Here is a 19,054-nt window from a genome sequence, read left to right on the forward strand (position 1 = left end):
AAATAGAAGGGCAACCTTAAATGATAATATAAAATTATAATATTAATGGTAGAGTAATTAAGGAAGCCATTAATGTTGAATTATGTATGTGTATGTTAAACGTATAAACAAAAATATCATGAACATTATACTGTCTGTACTGGTTTCATTAATGCTGTCATAAAATAATTATTAAACTGTATGAATGACATTTAATAATATAAAATTATAAATTGCTATTTTGAATAGAACTTTAAAGTTGAATAAAAAGAATATATAATTACTAATATGTTAGACTTTGAAAAATATGAAATTTAAACATTTTAATAAAATGCTAAGTTTCCCAGTAGTATTTGTATGAAGTTATTTAAGGCACCGTTTGTTCAATAAAGAATGTGACCACTACCACCACCCCATCATACTCCTTCACTCATAAGACCAACCCCACCTCCATTGCTAATCCCGCTAATACGCTCACCAAGACTTCAATTCCTGCCTTCTCAGGATACTCTTCAATAGCCATTGCAGTAGTATATACAAAAACAACTATCATAGCCCCTAGATAAATTAAAACACCCATTACACCCATACAACCTCCCCCATAATTCAGAAAAATAACACACCCAACTACACCACTAATAATCAATATGATTAGTTCTGTGGCCGTGAATGTTATGATCAGGGAGATTTGAAGGGTGATTAGTACAGACAGGTAAAGTTTTTTCCATAAGGGGGACTTGTTTGATAAGTGGCATTGACTCACTATGATCATAAGAGGTAGAAGTCAGCCTGCTAGTATTAGAAGGGGTGTCGTCAGGGGGTCAGAGGAGAAAGACAGAGAGTAGCTAAATAGAATGACATTGGCCTGGTTGAAAAATAACAGCGGGATAGAGCTGATAATTAGGCTGTGAGTGGTTATGTTAATTCAAATGATATAGTTTTTAGAGAGTCATGTTGTTGGAAGTAGTATGATTGTAGGGATAATTAATTTTAACATTGGAGTAAGTTTAAGTTATGTGTGTAATCTAGACCATATGTGTTAGAAATTGAGACTAGTAGGGCGAGGCCCACTGCTGCTTCGCAGGCAGCAAAGACTAATATGGTGATAGGGATCATGTTAATTAAGGGAGAGTGTGTGTTTAGGGTTATGAGGTTGTTTATGATGAATAGAGATAATATTATCCCCTCTAGGCATAGTAGGGAGGACATTAGGTGTGAGCAATAGATTAGTATTCCTAACAGTGAGATAGTAAATGCTAATGTAATGTTTATGTAGATGAGGGGCATTTGGTAAGTATGACTGTCATAATCTAATGAGTCAAAATCATTTGTTTTTGTTTAAACTACTTACCAATTCGACTCAGTCTAACCCTTTCTGGGATCGTTCATAAGTCAAACTTAGGATTAAGATGGTAACTAATATGAGTGATGATACAACTGTTAGTGGTAGATTGGTTGTTTGGAGGGCTCACGGTAGGGGTAGTAATAGGGCAATTTCTAGGTCAAATAATAAAAAGGTGATAGCAATCAAGAAGAATTTTATGGAGAAGGGAATGCGAGAGGAGGATAGTGGGTCAAACCCACATTCATAAGGGTTAGACTTTTCTATGTAGACGTTAAGTTGTGGTAATCAAAATGTGATAGTTATTAGTAATAGGGCCAGGAGGGTGTTGACTGTTAGGGCTAGTGCCAGGTTTATTACTCTTTTTCTAGTGCTATCGAAACTAGTTAATTGGAAGTCAACGGTACTGTCTATACTGAAAGAGTAAGATCCTCACCAGTAGATAGAGACATATAGGAATAGTCAAACTACATCTACAAAGTGTCAGTATCAAGTGGTGGTTTCGAAGCCGAAGTGGTGCTTGGATGTAAAATGATATAATAGTTGGCGGATAAGGTAAACAGTAAGGAATGTTGACCCAATGATGACGTGGAGCCCGTGGAAGCCCATAGCTACAAAAAATGTTGAACCATAAATACCATCGGAGATAGTAAAGGGAGCTTCAAAGTATTCTGAAACTTTTAGGAGGGTGAAGTAGATGCCTAGTAAGATTGTGATAAGTAGTGCTTGAATTGCTTGATTACGATCGTTCTCTATTAGGCTATGGTGAACTCAAGTAATTGAAACTCCCGATGTGAGTAATACAGATGTGTTTAGGAGTGGGACCTCTAGGCGGGTTGAGTGGAGTGATGCCTGTTGGGGGTCAATGTCCTCCTAGTTGAGGGGTAGGGGCTAGGCTGGAGTGGTAGAATGCTCAGAAGAACCCAGCAAAGAAAGACTTCTGAGATGATGAATAAAATTATTCCATACCGAAGGACTTTTTGGACGGGTATTGTGTGGTGGCCTTGGTATGCACCTTCTCCTACAACATCACGTCATCATTGGTATATGGTTAGTGCATTGGTCAGTAGGCCTAGTGTTAGTAGGGTGGTAGAGTAAAAGTGGAATCGTATAGCTAGGCCAGATGTCATTAAGAGGGCTGAAAGGGCCCGTTAGAGGTCATGGGCTGGGTTTTACTATGTGATAGGCATGTGATTGGTGGGTAATTATATATTGTCATGTAGATAGAGGCTCACTAGGAGTGTGAAAACATAGGCTTGAATCAGGGCGACAGCGATTTCAAGAATCGTCAGTAAAATCAAAATTGTGAAGATGATTGAGGTTGTGGGGAAGTTGATAGTTGATAGTGCTAGTGTGGCGCTTCCGATTAAGTGTATGAGCAGATGGCCTGCCGTAATATTAGCAGTTAGGTGCATGGCTAGTGCTATCGGTTGGATAAATAGGCTGATGGTTTCGATAATAATTAGTATGGGAATGAGGGGTGAGGGTGTGCCTTGTGGCAAGAGATGGGCTAAGGTATTTTTGGTTTTAAAGCAGAAGTCTGTAATTACTGCACCTGCTCATAGGGGGATTGCCATGGCCAGGTTTATGGATAGTTGGGTAGTTGGTGTGAATGAGTGGGGCAAGAGCCCGAGGAGATTGGTTGTAGCAATGCAGATAATTAGGGATATTAGCATAAGGGATCAGTTTCATCCTTTAATGTTATGTATTGTTGTTATTTGTTTTAGGGTGAGTTGAATTAGTCACTGTTGAGTGGTAATTAATCGGTTGTTGATAAGGTGTTTGGAAGCTGGAATCAGCATGGGGGGCAATAGAACGATTGGCACTGCAGCTGGCAGGCCTAGAATTGTGGGGGCAATGAATGAAGTAAACAGATTTTCGTTCATTTTGACTCTCAAGGATTATTGTGATTCTGCATGTTAATAATTTTTAGTGAGGTAGGCAGATGATAGTTTGTGTTTAGTACTTTTAGTTGAATGATGAGGAATAATGTGAGGAGTATTGATGCAATGATAGTGGGTCATACGGTGGTGTCTAGTTGAGGCATTTCACTGTAAAGAGACAGTGATTCTCTTAGTCTTTAACTTAAAAGGTTAATGCTGGGTCAGCTCTACAGTGAACCTTATTAAGAGAGTGGGCGGTAGCCTATAAAGTGGATACAGGTCCTATTTCGAAGATTTTTAGCGGGATTAGTTCTAGAACGATGGGTATGAAACTATGGTTAGCTCCGCAGATTTCTGAGCATTGACCGTAGTATACTCCTGGTCGTATGGCGGTGAATGTGGTTTGGTTTAGGGGTCCGGAGATTACATCTGTTTTTAAGCCTAATGTGGGGACAGTTCATGAGTGTAGGACATCTTGTGATGTAATTATTATATGAACAGGGGCTTCAATTGGAAAGACTACTCGATTATCCACTTCAAGAAGTCGAAGGTCACCTGGGTCTAAGAATAGTGGTGGAAGTATATAGGAGTTGAAAATTAATCCTCCATAATCGGTGTATTCATAGGTTCAGTATCATTGGTGTCTGATTGATTTAATGGTAAAAGAAGGGTCATTGATTTCATCTGTTATGTACAGGATACGTAAGGATGGAAGGGCAATTAGAACTAGGATAATGGCGGGTAGAATCATTCAAAGGGTTTCTATTTCTTGGGCGTCTGTGATGTTAGTGTTAGTTTTGTTGTAATTGTTAGGAAGAGGGCATATAAAACTAGAAAGCTGATAAGAAAGATGATTACGAGGGCGTGATCATGGAAGGCGATTAGCTCTTCTATGATAGGGGATGTGGCGTCTTGAAGACCTAGCTGGGCTGCGTGTGCCATTAAGATATGCGGGGTTTAACCTGCAACTTAACCTTGACAAAGTTATGAAATAGTTTTTCTAATATCTTGTTGAAAAATTTGTAGGGGTTATGAGGCTGGCTTGAAACCAGCCTTAGGAGGTTCAATTCCTTCCTTTTTTGTCTAGGTTTTATATAGACTGGTTCTTCAAATGTATGGTAGGGTGGAGGGCATCTATACAGCCACTCTAGGTTAGTGGAAGGTTGCTCAATTATTAGGACTTTTCGCTTTGAAGCGAAGGCCTCTCAGGTTATGAAAATTATTAGCATTACTGCTGTCAGGGAGATGAATGAGCCTACAGATGATAAAATATTTCATGTGGTATATGCATCAGGGTAGTCGGACTAACATCGGGGCATCCCAGATAGGCCGAGAAAGTGCTGTGGGAAGGTTAGATTTACACCTAAAAATATGATGGCAAAGTGAATTTTGGCATAAGCTTGGTCGAGTGGGTAGCCTGAGAATAAGGGAAATCAGTGGATGACGGCCCCCATGATGGCGAACACAGCTCCTATTGTTAGAACGTAGTGAAAGTGGGCCACAACATAATAGATATCATGTAGTACGATGTCTAATGATGAGTTTGCTAGTACAATGCCGGTTAGGCCGCCCACTGTAAAAAGGAAGATGAATCCTAGGGCTCAGAGTACTGCAGTGGGCCATTTGGTGTTACCCCCATGGAGCATAGCAAGTCAGCTAAGTACTTTGATGCCAGTGGGGATGGCAATAATTATAGCGGCGGAGGTAAAGTAAGCTCGTGTGTCTACGTCTATCCCTACTGTGAATATATGATGGGCTCATACAATAAACCCTAGGAAGCCAATTGATATTATAGCCCAGACCATACCTAGGTACCCGAATGGTTCTTTCTTTCCGGAATAATATGTTACGATGTGAGAAATTATTCCAAAGCCTGGTAGGATGAGAATATAGACTTCGGGGTGACCAAAGAATCAAAATAGGTGTTGTTATAGGATAGGGTCCCCACCTCCGGCCAGGTCAAAGAAGGTAATATTAAGGTTGCAGTCTGTTAGCAGTATAGTAATGCCAGTGGCCAAGACTGGAAGGGAGAGAAGGAGTAGGACTGCCGTGATTACGACAGATCAGACAAAGAGGGGCGTTTGGTATTGAGATATGGCAGGGGGTTTTATGTTAATAATTGTGGTGATGAAATTAATAGCTCCTAGAATAGAAGAGACACCTGCTAGATAAAGGGAGAAAATGGTTAGGTCTACAGAGGCCCCTGGATGGGAATAGTTTCCTGCCAAAGGAGGGTAAACCGTTCAACCTGTTCCGGCACCGGCTTCTACCATAGCAGATGCGAGCAGTAGTAGAAAGGAGGCGGGGAGGAGCCAGAAGCTTATGTTATTTATGAGGGGAAATGCCATGTCGGGGGCGCCAATTATCAGGGGGACCAGTCAATTGCCAAAACCTCCAATTATGATAGACATTACCTTGAAAAAGATTATGACGAATGTGTGGGCTGTGACGATGACGTTGTAGATGTGGTCGTTACCTAGAAGGTTGCCAGGTTGACCTAGTTCAGTCCGAATAAGGAGGCTTAAGGCTGTGCTCAAGACTACAGCTCATGCACCAAACAATAAATATAGTGTTCCGATATCTTTATGATTTGTTGAGAATAGTCAGTGGTTGGCGAACATTAGTGGGTAAGGTGGCTGAGCAAGGCATTAGGCTATAAATCTAAAAACAGAGGCTGAACCTCTTTTTACCAGCCCTTAGGTGACTTTCGTGTTGAACTGCAAATTCAAAGAAGCAGCTTCAATCCTGCCGGGGCTTCTCCCGCCTTTTTTCCCTTGCGGCGGGAGAAGTAGACTGAAGCCAGTTGATTAAGGTATTTAACTGTTAACTAAATTTTTGTGGGTTTAAGTCCCATTGATCTAGCAAGGGCTCGGCTTAATTAAAGTGACTGATTTGCGTTCAGCTGATGCAAAGTAGGGTTTTGCAGTCCTTGGGTGCAGCAGAAATTAAGTATTATTAACTTACTAAGGGCTTTGAAGGCTCTTGGTCTGCGTTTAACCTAAGTTTCTATGAGGTGGGTAGTGTAAGTGGAGAGATTGGTAGGAGGAGGGTGGTAAGGACAGTGAGTGTGGGGAGGAGTGGTGTGGATTTTGTATTTTCAAATTGTCATTTTATTTTTACGTTGTTGGATATGGGGAATAGTGTAATTGAAGCAGAGTAGATTAAGCGTATGTAAAAATATAGGTTAAGGAGAGTAATAATGGCTATGGTAGTGGGGATAATGAGGTTGTTATTTTTTGTGAATTCTTCAATGAAAATTCATTTGGGTAGAAAGCCAGTTAGTAGGGGAAGGCCTCCTAGTGATAGTAGGGTAGATGGGATTACGGGTATTAGTCACGTTAGTTTATTTCAGGTGTGGGACAGTAGTAGGGCTGTAGTGCTAGAGTTCAAGTTGAGTACCAGGAATGTGGTGGTCGTTAAAATGATATAGATGATTAGGTTGAAAATGGTGATATTTGGGTTGTATGCTAGTACTATTATTCAGCCTATATGGGTGATTGAGGAGTATGCTAGGATTTTACGTAGTTGGGTTTGGTTCAGTCCACCCCAGCTACCCACTATAATGGGTAGGATTGAAAGGGTAAGGAGAATGTTTATGTTTATTAATGGGGAGATTTGATATATAATTGAAATAGAGGCTAATTTTTGTCATGTGAGGAGAAGTAGGCCGGATATTAGAGGGGTTCCTTGAGTGCCTTCTGGGACTCAGAAATGGAAAGGGGCTATTCCTAGTTTTATTTCTGGGGCTGTTGTGATTATTAATGATGAGTATTGTTTGGTGGTGTTGGTTGTGGTTCATTGTCCGGAGAGTACATTGTTAGACAGGATAGCTATTATGAGGATTATAGATGAGGTTCCTTGTGTGAGAAAGTATTTGATAGTGGCTTCTGTAGAGTGGGGGTTTATTTTTTTAATTAAAATTGGGATAAAAGCTAGTATGTTTATTTTCAATCCTGTCCAGGTAAAAAATCAGTGCGAGCCTAATATTGCAATGAGTGTACCTGAGAAAACGGTGGAGTAGATGACAGGTTGGGCCAGTGGATTGATTAGTACTGGAAGGATATAACCAACATTTTCAGGGTATGGGCCCGATAGCTTATTTAGCTGACCTTACTCTAGGACAGGGTGTGACAAGTGGCACGGAGAATTTTGGATTCTCAGGGATGGATTCAATTCCTATGGTCCTAGAAATAAGAGGATTTAAACCTCTATTATTTACTCTATCAAAGTAACTCTTTTGTCAGACATATTTCTTAAGTTTGGGGGGGAATGTTGGAAATTGTAGCGGATATTGAGATGTATCATATAAGTAGTGCTAGTGTAAGTGGTAGGAAATTTTTTCATAAGAGATACATGAGTTGATCGTAGCAGAATCGGGGGTATGCTGTTCGGGTTCATAAAAATAGAGAGTTTAGGAGTAGGGTTTTAATGGTGAAGCATATTGTGTAGAGTTGTGGTAGGTGAATATTATGTATTGTACCTAGGAGATTATGGCAGTTAGGGCATTTATTATAATGATATTTATGTATTCGGCTCTAAAGAATAGGGCGAATGGGCCTGCAGCGTATTCAATGTGGAAGCCTGAGACTAGTTCTGATTCTCCTCTGGTAAGGTCGAAAGCAGCTCAATTGGTTTCTGCTAGTGTGGAAATAAATCATATTATAGCTGGAGTTCATGATGGTAGGAGTAGTCAGAGGTGTTCTTGTGTTGTAATGAGGGTGCAGAGATTGAATGGGCCGCTTACTAGTAGGATTGATAATAGGATGATAGCTAGGGAAACTTCGTATGAAATTGATTGGGCAACTGCTCATAATGTGCCGATCAGGGCATAGTTTGAGTTTGATGCTCATCCTGATCATAGGATAGAGTAGACAGCTAGGCTGGATGTAGCCAGAATGAATAGAAGGCCTAAGTTAAGATTAACTAAGAGGTTAGGTATAGGGAGGGGAGTTCATAATAGAAGGGCAATAGAGAGGGCTAAGGTTGGGGCAGTGATGTAGAGGGTAACGGTTGATGTTGAGGGTTTTGAGGATTCTTTGGTAAAGAATTTTATGGCATCGGCAAAAGGTTGTAATAGTCCTACAAAGGGCCTACAATATTGGGCCCTTTGCATAGTTGCATGTAGCCTAGGATTTTTTGTTCAGTTAGCGTGAGGAATGCCGTAGATCTTAGGATAGGTACAATAAGAAGTAGAAGGTTAGTTATGGACATGTTGTTAAGAAAAGGAGTTGAACCTCTGGTTGTAAAATTTTAAATTTTATGCAATTGCCGGGCTCTGCCATCTTAACAAACCCTGTTCTTGGGTGGGTGTGGGTACAGTATTAGGTTGAGATAATATCATCTATGGGGGAGGGGCACTTTATGAAGTGGGCCCCATTTCTCTTATCCTTTCGTACTGGGAGAAATGTAGAATAGATAGAAACTGACCTGGATTACTCCGGTCTGAACTCAGATCACATAGGACTCTAATCGTTGAACAAATGAACCTTTAATAGCGGCTGCACCATTGAGATGTCCTGATCCAACATCGAGGTCATAAACGCTACTGTTGATATGGTCTCTAGAATAGGATTGCGCTGTTATCCCTAGGGTAACTTATTCCGTTGGTCAAATTATTGGGTCAATTGTATGTGGATATTCGCCTTGACTGGTATAGTCTCAGCACATGTTGCTCGGAGGTTGGGTTATACTCCGAGGTCGCCCCAACCGAAATTTTTAATGCAGATCTGGTAGTTTAGGGCCTGCGGGTCTATTTGGTCTTGTTTGCATTGGTAAATTAAAACTCCTTAGGGTCTTCTTGTCTTGTTGTATTATGTCCGCATCTTCACGGGCAGGTCAATTTCACTGGTTGAAAGTAAGAGACAGCTGAACCCTTGTGGAGCCATTCATATAAGTCCCTATTTAAGCAACAAGTGATTATGCTACCTTTGCACGGTTAGGGTACCGCGGCTGTTAAACATATGTCACTGGGCAGGCGGTGCCTTTAGTACTGGTAATACTAGAGGTGATGTTTTTGATAGACAGGCGGGGTAAGATTCGCCGAGTTCCTTTTACTTTTTTTAACCTTTCCTTGTAAGCATGTCTGTGTTGGGTTAACAGTGTGGGTAATAATGGTTTTATTGATTATTTATAGATATTGGGCTGTTAATTGTCAGTGAAGTATTTTGGTCTGATGTAGGCTTATGCGGAGGAGAATGTTTTCATGTCACTTATACTAACATTATTTCTTCTATGAAGTGATAGATTGGTCCAATGTGATGTGAGGAGTTCAGATATGTGTTTGGAATTTTTTGGGTGGTTGGGCGTCGAGCTTGAATGCTTTCTTACTTGATGGCCGCTTCTAGGCCAACTATGGAAGTTATATTTTTTACTCTCTCTACAAGGCTTTTTCCTAGTGTCTAAAGAGCTGTCTCTCTTTAGACTAACAGTTAAATTTACAAAGGGATTAGGTGGTTCTGTAGATAAATTTAAAGTTGAACTAAGATTCTATCTTGGACAACCAGCTATCACCAGGCTCGGTAGGCTTGTCACCTCTACCTATGAATCTTCCCACTATTTTGCTACATAGACGGGTGTGCTCTTTTAGATGTTCTTAGGTAGCTCATCTGGTTTCAGGGGTCTTGGCTTTGGTTCTCTTTGTAAAGTTATTTCTAGTTAATTCATTATGCAGAAAGTAGAGGGGTTTGTCCTTGCTATTTTATGCTTGGTTATGTTTTTTCATCTTTCCCTTGCAGTACTATGTCTATTGCGCCGAGATATACTTTCTATCGCCTTTACTTTATTTGGGTAAATGTTTTAGTTGAGGTTATTTGGTAGTAGAATTAGTTGGGTTTGGGGCTAGAATTAGCTCAGGGTGGTCAAATTAAATTGAAATCTCTCAGGTGTAAGCAGGGTGCTTTATGTTAAGCTACACCTTGGTTTATCCCAGTGCTCTTTGCAGTTCACGTACCATGTTACAACTTATCTCCTCTATATAAATGCACAGGGGTTTTAGTTAGATAGTCCTTGAAATATACTTGAGGAGGGTGATGGGCAGTGTGTGCGTGCTTTATGGCCCTATTCAATTAAGCACTCTGTTCTTAATTTACTGCTAAATCCTCCTTGGACCCTCAGGTTTCATAAGGGTTGTCATAGAATTTTCTGGGGTAGAAAATGTAGCCCATTTCTTGCCACCTCATAGGCTACACATTGACCTAACGTTTTTATGTAGATATTTGTGCTTACTTTGTGGCCTTTGTCAGGGTTTGCTGAAGATGGTGGTATATAGGCTGAGCGAGAGGTGGTGAGGTGAATCGGGGTTTATCGATTATAGAACAGGCTCCTCTAGAGGGATGTGAAGCACCGCCAGGTCCTTTGAGTTTTAAGGTGTTGCTCCTAGTGTTCTGGTGAGCAGTTTTGTTGATTTAACTGTTGAAGTTTAGGGCTGAGCATAGTGGGCTATCTAATCCCAGTTTGGATCTTCGCTATTGTGTATTCAGAAATATTAAAGCCACTTTCATAGTTTGTTTTATATCAACTAGGGTTTTCTACAACTTAGGTGAAATTTAGCTTTATTGAGGGATAATCTAAAGCACTCTTTACACCGGTCTCTATTAGCTTGGGTTAATCGTATGATCGTGGTGGCTGGCACGAAATTAACCAACACTGAAGTTAGTATAGCTTAGTTAAACTTTCGTCTATTGCTAAAGGTTTATCACTGCTGTCTCCCGTGGGGGTGTGGCTAGGCAAAGTGTTTTGAGCTGCATTAATGAGTGCTTGATACTTACTCCTTTTGATCGTAGTGATTTAGAGGGTTATTTCACCAGGGCGGGGATGCTTGCATGTGTAATCTTACTAAGAGTTAATAGAAAGGATAGGACCAAACCTATTTGTCTATGGGGCAGTGTAGGTCCATCTAGACATTTTCAGTGTCTTGCTTTGGGTAATTAAGCTACATAGACTGTGTGATTTTGCAGTGTAAGCAAGGCTAGGGGATGGGCGTACAAGCAATGGGTAGGGGGGAAAGCCTTGCCTTTGGGGTTGGGTTAGTTTAGGGTGTCGGTCTAGCAGTCGTTGGGTGTGCGTTGAATGGGATGGCTGAAAAAGGGGTAACTAAATTTGTAGAGTCTGTGAAGTGAGGCTAAGAGGGAAAAAGACGTGTTAGTTGAGGGGTGACTTAAAAATGCATACAGCCTAAAGATAAAAATTTGGGCTCTGATCGAGTTGGATTAAGGCCTTTTGTTTTTGGGGTTTGGCAAAGATGTGTTTTCCTGGGTTGATGAGGCTAAAGATGGGGGAGGGGGGATTTGCGGAATTTTATTGTAGAGTTGATGTGAAAAGCAGCTGCGGGTGTGTTTACTGATTGTTGTTATGTCCTACAAGCATGAATTAATAAACACCTTGTGATAGGTATGCTCACCTGGGATATTGAATGTAGGTGTGATCAATAATGGGATGGGGCAGGAATCAAAGACAGAAACTGCGACGTAGGGTGCTCCGGAGCCAGCGTTTCACAATGCTATCTCGTGCACACCCCCCAGATTAAAATACCAAATGCATGGAGAGCTCCCGTGACTGGTTAATAGGGTGCTAGACCCGTGATCCATCGTGATGTCTTATTTAAGGGGAACATGTGGGCAGTCTTGACTTTATGGCCATGAGGTAAGAACCAGATGCCGGATACAGTTCATTATAGCTACCCCCAAGTATTATGGGCCTGGAGCAAGGAGAGTAGCACTCTTGTGCGGGATATTGATTTCACGGAGGATGGTGAACAAGGGACCACTCTCTGAGGGGGATATCCGTATTGACGAGGACTTGTTTAACTGGAATGTGCTGTGTACGATGAACGATTAGATATACTATGTTCTGTTAAGGATATATAGTATTTGTTGGTATGCTTGTGGTTGAGAAGTTGCTTTTGGAGGGTGGGTTTAATGTGTTAGAGTTAGTTAAGGTATTCTAGTCCTTGCTTGTAAGCGTGGTGGGGAGGAGTTGTTGTTGAGTTTGGTTTGATATGTACTATGTACAGTTAAGCAATTATAGTCCTATATAATATTCATGGTGCCTAGCAGTAATGCACGATATACATAAAATTACTGTGGGATGGGTCGATACTTGGGTTGTACCCAAAATGGCTCCCTCATGAGAATACAGAGAGTAGTTTAAATTAGAATCTTAGCTTTGGGTGCTGATGGTGAAGTCAAGTACTTTTTCTCTGAGTTGTCCTTGGGAGAGAGTCTCCATTTCTGGTTTACAAGACTGGTATATTGGTTTATACTACAAGGGCAGGTCCATTTAAGTATTTTGTTTTTGATTAGGGAGGCAAGCGGTATCAGGGCTAGAATTGTAGCAAAGTAAAGTACGGATGCTGTTTGTCCGATGGTGATGAAGGGGTAGCTTACTGGTTGTCCTCCAACCCATGTGAGGATAAGGAGATCTGTAATTAGGAGTCAATATAGGAATTGGTTTAGTGGACAGAATATTATGCTTTGTTGTTTGGACATGTGAAGTGTGGGAATTGCTGTTAGGTTGAGGATTGATAGTAGGAGGGCCAGTACACCTCCTAGTTTGTTGGGGATGGATCATAAGATTGCGTAGGTGAATAGAAAATACCATTCATGTTTAATATGGGGTGGAGTATTCAGGGGGTTGGCTAGGGTGTGGTTATCTGGATCAGTTAGGAGGTCAGGTGAAAACAGTACTAGTGTTATTAGGATGAGAAGGAGGAGAAATAGGCCTAGTATATCTTTGGTTGTGTAGTAGGGGTGGAAGGTAATTTTGTCGGAGTGGGAGGAGATTCCTGAGGGGTTATTTGATCCTGTCTCATGGAGAAATAGTAGGTGTAAGGCTACTAGGGCTGTAATAATGAAAGGTAGGATAAAGTGGAAGGTGAAGAATTGTGTGAGAGTGTCACAATTGTCTACTGAATGACCACCTCAAACCCACTGGACCAGGTCTGTTCTGACGTACGGAATGGCGGACAGTGGATTTGTGATTACCGTGGCCCCTCAGAAGGATATTTGGCCTCATGGGAGTACCTAGCCTATGAAGGCTTTTGCTATGGTTGTGAGTAGGAGAATGATGTGAATGTTTCAGGTTTCTAGGTAGAGAAATGAGCCATAGCACAGGCCTCGGCCAATATGTAGGAAGAGGCAGATGAAAAATATTGAGGTGCCACTGGCATGGAGGTAGCAGATGATTCAGCCATAGTTTACATCTTGAGTGATGTGGGCGACTGAGGAGAAGGCGGTTGAGGCATCTGGTGAGTAGTGTATAGCTAGGAATAGTCCTGTAATAATTTGAAGGGTTAAGCAGGCACCAAGAAGTGAGCCGAGGTTCCATCATATGGAGATGTTGGATGGGGCGGGGAGATGGATAAGTGAGTGGTTGACTTACTAGTGGATTAGTTTTATGTGTTAGGGTCACTGGTGTTCTTATAGTTGAAATACAATGATGGTTTTTCATATCATTGGTCATGGTTGTAATCCACGTGGGATTAATCACATATGCTTTATTATCATTAAGTGTGGCTTTAGTAATAAGGTTTGCAGGGTTTTCTTCTAAACCTTCTCCTATTTATGGGGGTATAGTATTGATTATTAGTGGTGTAGTTGGATGTGTTATTATTCTGAATTATGGGGGAGGTTACATGGGTTTAAAGGTTTTTTTAATTTATCTAGGGGGTATGATGGTTGTTTTTGGATATACTACTGCAATGGCTATTGAGGAGTATCCTGAGACATGGGGGTCAGGAATTGAAGTCTTGGTGAGTGTGTTAGTGGGATTACCAATGGAAGTGGGGTTGGTGTCTAGTGTTGGCACTATTTGATTAACTGGTGGAAAAATAAACATTTGCAAGAAATGGGTTATTTCAAGTTATATTTTAATGTCTTTTTATTTCCACATAATAAAATCTTTATGCTGGGCATGGTGACTCATGCCTGTAATCCCAGCATTTTGGGTGGCTGACGTGAGAGGCTCGCTTGAGCCCAGAAGTTCAAGAATAGCTTGGGCAACATAATGAGACTCTGTCTCTACCAAAAAATAAAAAATAAAAAATTACCTGGGCCTGGTGGTGCACGTCTGTGGTCCCAGTTACACAGGAGGCTGAAGTAGGAGGACTGCTTTAGCCCAGGAGGCAGAGGCTGTAGTGAGCCACGATCCTGCTGCTGTACTCCAGCCTGGGCAACAGAACAAGATCTTATGTCAAAAACAAAATGAAATCAAAAAGTAAAATCATTATTATTCACTTGATATTCCTGAAGAAATTGTCAATATTGATTAATATCCTCATCTGAATTTTAAGTGATTCATATAATGGCAGACTGTAAATATATTATTTAGAGATAAAGAGGACTTTATTTAAATATTCAAGTTATTGTCAACTAGACTATTTTAATGTAAATCTTGTGGCTCATGTCATATGTTGTTAATATTAACTTTAATTCTCATAATAATTGTGTGCATTTCAATGTATACATTTTATTTTAGGTAATTTTGCAATTTTTTATTTTTATTTTTATCTTTTTAGAGATGATGGTTCACTATATTGCCCAGGCTGGTCTTGAACTCCCGGGCTCAAGCGATACTCCCACCTCGGCCTCCCAAAGTGCTGCTGGGAATACAGGCATGAGCCACCGCGCCCGGCTCCGATTTTGCAATTTTAATTGTTCTGCAAAAGTTTCCTCTGAATATTCATCATTCTGTAGTGTGTGAATGAGCACAGCCTGAAATGTTGAGAGACTTGAGATAGAGTTTCAAATATGGGTGATTTTCTTCCTCGTGTGTCTTCCGGGTGAGAATCCACACGTTATCACATGAACCAGTGATGTGTGTCATAAAGAAATTAAGAAACAAACCTATATTATTTTTGCTACCCTTGTTCTCTGGAAAATGAACTGTAATAGATTTCTAGAATTAATTTTTGATACTAAAAATATTATTCCAATTCAATAGTGAGAACAGCGCCGCGTTCTGTGCTACGCTAGGGGGAGCACCCACTTTGGTAATGAACATTGTTCCCTGTTAGTCTTTAGTGAATTAAGGGCCGGATGAGGAAGTGGGAAATTGGAGGAAGCTGGGCCTCCCCGGAGGAGCACGTGCCCTCAAAGCGGTAAGGCAGGAGCAGAGGCTGCCCGAGTGTGTAGCGCGACCCCAGGGGGCTTCCCTGGGACTCGGCGACCTCCCTGTGCGCTGGGACGCGCAGGCAAATCCCCGCTGGGCTGCGCCTGGTGTGCATGGAACCCTCCTACTTGAGTCCTACGCCGCTTATCCCTTTATCTGCATCCTAAAAGCCAGCGTTACTTTGTTTCAACTACTTTTCCAGTGCCACGGGATTTCATGCAAAATGCCTTAGACGGTAGAAATGCCTACTCCTCTCGTTTCCGTATTCCTGGAATGTGCTCACATGCCATTGGGCCACGCAGTGACCCGGGACGCTCAGTCCTTTCTGCGCCCTCGCCCTCTCCAGGGCGGCATCTGGCAAGGAGGGTGGCCCAACACTGCAAGCCTGATCCCAGGGGCTGACCTCTGGACGGTCTCAGAGACTGACTAGGGATGCACCCGCGGGAGGGGGCAGCCCAGCAGGGAGAGGACTGGGGGAGGGGCGCGGGGTGTGCTCTTGGGGCAGGGCGGGGCAAGGGTGGCGCCTGGAGGGACTGGGAGGGGTTGGCCCTAAGAGAGCGGCTGGGCTCCCTGGCTGCCTGAACACTGGTGCTTTTTTCTTTGCTAACGCCCTGGATGCTATCAGCCCAGTTTGCTCATCTCGCCTGCAGCCCCATTGTGATTCCGTTATTTTCTGAGAGATTTTCCCTTCCCTTCTCTTTTTGCCCTAGACCGGAACTGCGAGCAGACATCCCTAGCACCCGGGAAGATGGACAATGGTTCTCCGGCCACCTCCTGCCCGTTTCTCATTAAAGCTTGAGAAGGAGGAGGGTGGCTGTGTCCCAGGAGCTGGGCTGGCACCCTCAGTGAAGTTGTGGAGCTCTCCTGGAGGACAGAAACCATCCCTCAGGACACCAGCAGCAGGCAAGACCCCAGATGGTCCGATCAAGACAAAGACAAGCCACTCCAGAATCCTGTCTGAATACAGACAGATGGGAGCATCTCTCAGGCCAGGAGTGCCAGCCGTGTCCTCTCCCAGCCCACATGGTGACTGCTGCTTTGGCCTTGGTGACAGCCTGTCCTGCCCGTGTCAGGCCTCCCGAAGGATGAGGTTTATGAAGATTCCAGTGCATACATACCTCCTCCTGCTTCCTAACAGTGCTCAACTGAGAGCCAGCCCCTCTCCAGTTAGTCCACCCATGGCCAGCTGGCACACACACACAGCCTGTGGCAAGGCTCTTCCAAGCCTCTCACTGCACCCTTCACAGCACCATGGCATATTCTTGCAGAATGAAACAGTAAATCCAGTTGTAGTTTAACAACAGGTGTGTCTCTGGTAGGCACACTAGGCAGCAGCTCATTGGCCTGTATTTAAAATACGAACATGTGCATGACTGCAAAGGCCTAGATCCTCAGTTTTTCCTAGAAACCAGAATTGCCATTCTCAAAGTTTAAACTACATTTGCAATACATGAGATCCACAGCCTGAGTGAAAGGAGCCACATGCCGGGGATGGGCAGGGCCTGGGGGCCAGGCCACCCTTGGGCAGAGAATGTGGGTGCATGGAGAGGGTGTGAGGGGCAAGAAGGAACCCTGAGTGGTTTGAGCTAAGAGGAGTGTGTGATCCTGCCTGCCTTTGGTGCCGTCTATTGGGGCTGGTCAGTGAGGTGGGGACACATGGCAAAACTAGAAGCCCTGGGGGAGCTGGGCAAAGGGAGCAGTTGCCCATTATGCTGCTGCTGCAGTTTTCCATCAGTTCTATAACTATTTCAAAATAAAATATTTTAAAATGACCATGTCCCTAAAGGAGGGATAATAGTAAGCTGCACAACAGAGATTAGTCTGTATGCAGATCCACTTCAGCTCCAGCTATGAAGCTTCTGCTCTCCGATTCCAGAGCCTGATGGTGTTAAGGAGGCCCCTGTGGATGTTACAGCGATGTGGATGTTATGCTACAGACATCACAGTAATGACCCTTTGGAGCCTTGGGTGTTTCCCTTGTGCTATGCAGGATTTTCAATTTCCCTTTTCCCACACGAGCCCTTCCCTTACTGGGCATCTGGAGACTGACCACCCTTTGCCCCAGGCTGGAAGCCACAGAGAAGGCCATCCACTTGTGTTTCTCCCTCCCATGGAGCCTCCCTGCCTCTGGTCATCCCCTGGGTCCCTCTCAAAGACCACAGAGGCTGCTCTCAGGTCTAATTTTCTGTCTTGGTTGTGCTGCCTACAGTGAGTTTTACACATGTTTGTTTCAGGCAGATAGACGCTTGCACAGAGTGTGGGGATACCCTTGGTGGCTCTTTACTCTTTAGGATTCTTGTTCTTCCTTCTTCCTTCTTTCTCCTTCCTCCTCTTGTTCTTCCCCTCCTTCTGTCTCTCTCCCTCCCCTGCCCTCCCCTTCCCTCTTCTCCTTCTCTCTCTCCCTCCCATCCTTTCTCCTCCTTTCCCTCCCTCTCCTCCCTCCTCCCTCCCTTCCCCTCTCCCTCCCCTCCCCTTCTGTCAGCCAGGCTGGAGTGCAGTAGCAAAATGACTGCTCACTGCAGCCTCGAACTCCTGGCTTCAAGTGATCCATCTGCCTCAGCCTCCTGAGTAGCTGGGACTACAGGTGTGTGCCACCACTCCTGGCTACGTTTTTATTTTTTGTAGAGATGGAACCTTGCTATGTTGCCCAGGGTGGCCTCAGTCCCTCTGGGTTTCTACTGGGGAGTTACAGTGTCTCTGGGGCACAAGGGATTGACTTGATCATGACTGCCATTTCCCAGATGGCGACCCAGGTGCTTGAGAAGCTCATGCCTTTCCAGGCCCATCTCAGAGGCAGTGGGGATGATCATCAAGGGTCTTTCTTGTGACTGATGGGGAGCAGCCATTCAGGGGCCCTGGTGGGGGCCCTGGTAGGGCACAGCCTGCCACACCATTCCAAAGGTTGAGACTGTGACCTGCACACTGCAGGTGTCCCTTGTCCATCCCTACAGGGAAGAGCATGGCCATCTCCGTTAGGCAGTGCCTTGGGTGTCCAGATGGCTTCCGGGAGTGACACCACAGGTCTGAGAGGACTTGGATTGGAGAAAGGAACTGGAGGGATGGAGCAAGATTGGGCTCACAGGCTCAGCATCCCCAGTGAGCCGAGGTGACATGAGCCCAAGTGGGAATAGGTGTCTCTGCCTCTGTGGGGGTCCCAAGTTGGTGCCTGGGGAGGGCAGGGCTGAGGGGTTGCTGGGAGGTGAGTGTTGAGAGGCCTAGGAGGCCACGTCCATGAATGGGTCTGGAGACCCGGGGGGGCTGGGTGTTAGGGGAAGGGAGCAGGTATAACTGAGGGAGCTGGTGGGAGGACTCCAGCCCAGCTGCTCAGGGGAGCTCTGAGTCACTTCGGGGGTGTGAGGAGAATGGAGGAAGTGGATGGCCCTGGTGCCGCAGGTGAGGGGTGGGCTGCAGGGGGCCAGCCTTGTGAAGGGCAGATCAACTTGGAGGTGCGCTCGGGAGCATGCAGGTGAGGACCCAAGAGACCAGGGGGGTCCTGGGGCAGGTGGGGCAGAGAGACCAAAGACTGTGGCCCAGCAGGATCTGGGGGAGAGAAGAGAGGGTATAGGGAGGAAAAAGGGGGCAGCTTCACCAACTCATCAACGAAGGGATGGTTGGGGTGGGCCAGGAGCTAAGCAGGGGGTGGGGTGATGGGGGAGATGGAGACCTCACTGGGAAGTGGGGCCCTGGGCACTGGTTTATGTATGAACAGGTGGACAAATCCTCTAGAGTCGTGGAAAGTAAACAT

General features: G+C 43.9%; 2 pseudogenes; both read right to left on the reverse strand.

Moving 5' to 3' along the window:
* Positions 1-2,496: 2,496 nt before the first annotated feature.
* On the reverse strand, positions 2,497-3,207 carry LOC129017545 (ATP synthase subunit a-like; annotated as a pseudogene).
* A 259-nt stretch (positions 3,208-3,466) lies between these two features.
* On the reverse strand, positions 3,467-4,146 carry LOC129016812 (cytochrome c oxidase subunit 2-like; annotated as a pseudogene).
* Between the last annotated feature and the right edge of the window lie 14,908 nt (positions 4,147-19,054).

This window comes from Pongo pygmaeus, chromosome 19 (genome assembly GCF_028885625.2).
Source record: "Pongo pygmaeus isolate AG05252 chromosome 19, NHGRI_mPonPyg2-v2.0_pri, whole genome shotgun sequence".
Lineage (NCBI taxonomy): Eukaryota > Metazoa > Chordata > Mammalia > Primates > Hominidae > Pongo > Pongo pygmaeus.